The following is a 4,321-nucleotide window of genomic DNA, read 5'->3' as shown; positions in this document are numbered from 1 at the left end:
GTGGCGAGGAGACCCCGGGCGCTGCTCCTCGGGATGGCCGCCAGGGGGCAGAAGTTGGACAGCTGTGCGGTTACAGGGCCTCCGTGGACCCCGGAAAGTGGAGTGAGTGGAAATTTGAGGGGAGAAAAACAAAACTTGTGCGGGGCGGGGCGGGGGGGCCTTAGCACAGTGCCTGGCTCACAGTGGGTTCATCATCCATTCTTGGAAAACAACCGGGGAGGATGGAAGAAGCACCGAGGAGGGTGTGGCAAAGATGTGAAGTGGTCTGCGGAGGAAGATCATAACTCGAAGGCGGTAGGAGAGCGCAGAAGCCCCTTGCGGCTCTCGCAGTAATGGTGTTTTTAAATATTGTTGCACCAACAGCGCCAATTGTTCTGGAAGTGCACTGTTTTCATGGATGTTTTGAATGAGGAAAGGCCAAGGGTGGCTCGAAAAAAAAAATGAGTCACGATTAGGAGAGGAATTAATTCTTCCTTCTTTTTTCCAAAATAATCTTTCCTCCCCCCCCCCCCACACACATTCACTCATAGGACAAATATTTACGGGAAGCCCGCTTTGTGGTTTGTACTGAGGCTGGGAACACAATAGTAGGCAAGACAAACAAGGGTCCTCTCCTTTTGGAACTCGGATTTAAAAAGCAGATGAAATGGACAATTTTAGGAAACTATATATTATCAAAAATATATTCTAGAAGAAATAGGAAACAACGTGATGAGATGGGTCCTGTTGTCATTCCCCACTCTGACGACGCTGAGAGGGTAAGCACTTTGCATCTATGCTTTCAACAAATAGTTAAAAAGCATTTATAAGGTGTCGGGCACTGTGCAGAGATTTCCGTGGTCAGCCTGGGCAGGTTCCTGTTTAGTTGGCCGTTTCTGTGGCTCTAGCCAGACAATAAATCAAGGCAGATTTTCGTTAGATAAATCCTGTCTAGCAGAAGCTGAGACAAAGGGGAATGAATAGAGCTGTCCATTTTGGTGTTCTCACCTCAAGGAGTCTCCAGCAGGTGGCTTCCTATGCCCAATCACCAGTTTCTTCCTCCAAACCATCTGGCAAGGTGTCTGTCCTGACATCAAATTAATTCCTCCATAAAATGCATCCTTTCCTCCATCTTCCTTTGAGTAGGGGGGATGGTGAGAGTTTGTTTGGTGAGGGGAGCATATCAGCACCCGGCACACAGGGGGTCTGCCTTCCCTCCCTCCCAGGCGAAAAACTCTCCTTAAGGCAGATGTCAAGATCACACTGATGGGTGGGATTGCAGGATACGAATGGTCATGGCTGCTATCCTGTGCTGCCCAGATCCCCCTTCAGGACTGAAGGATTTATTCCTGCCCCTCCACCCCACCCCTGCTTCTAGCTGAGCTCCTTGCCCAAGATTACACCTTCCCAGGACAGCTAGTATCCAGTGGTCCGACACTGTAGGGTAAAAACCTGGCTCCCTCAGTCAAACTCAAGCAACTCTGGAGGGCAGTCCCAGCTCCAGAATTCCTGTGGGGTCCACTGAGGTCCCTCTGTGGCTTTGCTGTCACCTGAGTTCTTTCTTTGCCAGGTTGTTTCCCCTCCTTCCCCCCACAGGTGTGGGTCCCAAGAGCACTCCCTAAGAAACTCCCCGCAACTCACGAGTGTTTCCTAGACCCAACCCGCAGCTGCTAGTGCCAGAGATGGTCTAAGAGCGTAGATGCTCAGATGGGATTTTAGAGCTGGATGCCCCTGCTGTCCAGGTGATAATGAGGGTCCCATCCCCAGTAGAGGAGGTGTGTACATGGCCTGAGGCCCAGGGGAACACTAAGACCATTTAATTTTTCACCATAGTAAAACAGAATGTTTTGGCACCCATATGATCTGCCTGAGTATCTCTTAGTACTCCTTTGCCCTGTTTTGACAGTAAATGGACAAAGCAGCCAGAGCTTGAGAAATACATGGCAACCAGTGGCTCAGTCTCCTTAGGGATAGAGGTCTGAGCCACCTCACCATGTAAGCCACCTAGACCACAGAGGGGCTAGCAAAGGTGAGAGGAATCTAGGGTAGCAGGAGAGGAGGAAAGTGATTAGTGTGTCAGTTACGCCTTGAGATGAACCTGCAGCAGTGGTGGGAGCTGTAGTTTGTACCGCTAACCTTCCTTTTATAAGATTCCCACAGGAAAACATCTCCACCAAGGTCCTGCTCTCAGAACTGAAAAGAAACAGGTGGTTCTGCATAGCACAGGGAGTGCACTGTGCAAATGTTGCCCTCTGCTACCTGGTCCCCCTGAAGACTGAAGGACCCAGTCCCCAGCTACTAGGATGGTGGGAGGTTGACAGATCATAGCTGTCAGCCCTCTCAAGGAATTGCTCTTGGCCGAAGAGCAGCCTCACCCAAGCTCGTGCCCCACTCCTGGGGCAGCTGGCATCTGGTGACTAGTCCATGCAGGAACACAAAGCCTTGGCTCCTTCCCCCCCCCCCCCCCGGAGCAGCCATCCCAGCTTCAGAGCTCCCCATGGGGTCTGCCAAAGCCTGCACCACTACCAAACTGCTCCCTTGGCCTCCCCTGCTGCCTTCCCTCCCCTCCCCTGCTCACGAGTGCACTCCCTAATAAACTCCCTGCATGCTAATTGATAATCTCTTGTCTCTTGAGTCCGCTCCATTGGAACCCCGTCTGTGAAAGGAAAGGAGATTTGAGCCCAAGGCACAAACTGTTAAACTGTGGATTTAGTTCTTTTGTTTTATCTAATCCCAGAAACCCCACGTACATATGTATGGGGCATCCACCACACTCCTGGCCTGTGTGGTGGACTTAATATCCCCCCCCCCCCCCCCCGCCGCCCTGGGGAAGCAGTGTGTTCTTTATCCTGTCAGGCCAAAGATACTCCTTAAAGAGAAGAGTGATTACACAATTCCCCTCCACAGCTTTCACCAAGGTCCCATCTGGATTCAGCCTCTGCTGGGCCAAGGCCTACCATCCATCACAATAAAGCACACCATGTCCATGGCCCCTTAACAACCACAGGATGCCTATTTATGAGTCCAGGCTGCCAACATAGATCCCTCCTGTGGGCTTTCTGGGCCCGTAAGGATTTTCTGCCTTAAGGATCCTTGTGGCTCATCTCTCTCCAAAGAGAAGAGTCCCAGCTGCTTTGCTTATGGGTGGGTGAAGGTTTGGGGAAGTTCTATCACTGCAGCAGAGTGCATGACTCTGGGAGTCTATTAAGTAAGAGGAGGGAAAGAGGCCCAAGGAGGTGATAGGACTTTACCAAGTTCAAGGCAGTAGAAGGGGTGGGACTGGAAAACAGTTTTGTATCCTTTCTGTTCCATCATACCACCTCTCCTAACCCTTAGGGTTTGTGTCTACTAAAATCTAAACTGGGATATGGAGGAGAAAGGAACTGATCTATCCCATAGATCTCAGAGAGGCTTGGGACTGTGAAACACCAGATACACTGGAAGTCAAGAATGAGATGTGGGGCTAAAAACAGGATTAAGAGGAAATATGTAAACAGATTATTTGGCCCTTGTCCACTCCTCCCCACCCCCACCATGCTGGTTGGAAAGAATGAATGGGATAGATGACTGTTGTCTAAAGTGACGTGTCACCATTAAACTGGTTAAAAAAAAATTCTCAATTTTTTTTAACTTCACATTTTTCTATAAGTTTAAGCATAGTTGACATATATTAATTTTGGGTGTAGAGTAGTGATTCGACATTCATATACATGATGAAATCATCACGGTAAGTCTAGTTACCATCATACTACTTGTTTTTATCCTTTAATCTTAGATTCAGAAACTTTTGTGGAGGGGCAGAGATAAGGGGGACTGGGAAGTACTGCCCAGGTAGAAGGAGAAATTTATATGTGTATCATTATTTTATTTTAGAGGGGGTGGAGGGGCAGAGGGAAAAGGAGAGAGAGAGAATCTTAAGCAGACTCCACACCCAACACAGGTCCCATGTGGGGCTTGATCTCCGGACCCTGAGATCATGACCTTAGCCAAAACCAAGAGTCAGACATTTAACGGACTCAGCCACCCAGGTACCCCATGTAGGATTACTGGGCAACAAAGACTCTGGATAAGAAGCCAAGAATATGACTGCATCAAATTCTAGTACTTAAAATAAGAAGTGAAGCCCTCCTACAGTAATGTGATGTGCATATCTGAATCCCCGGAATGTATCAGTCAGCCTCTGCCAATTTCTGCGGCAGGAGAAAACTAAATGCTATAATATATATTTCTAAAATCCTCCCCCACCCCTGCCCCAGGAGACCAAAGTTTGGACAGGAAAGTCTATAGCAATCAAATCCCTCCTCACCCAATCTATGTGGTGACACTTCTAACTCTCGGTGAG

The sequence above is a fragment of the Lontra canadensis genome, unplaced genomic scaffold, assembly GCF_010015895.1.
Source record: "Lontra canadensis isolate GAN:19392208 unplaced genomic scaffold, GSC_riverotter_1.0 scaffold146, whole genome shotgun sequence".
Lineage (NCBI taxonomy): Eukaryota > Metazoa > Chordata > Mammalia > Carnivora > Mustelidae > Lontra > Lontra canadensis.
This window is presented reverse-complemented; position numbering follows the sequence as displayed.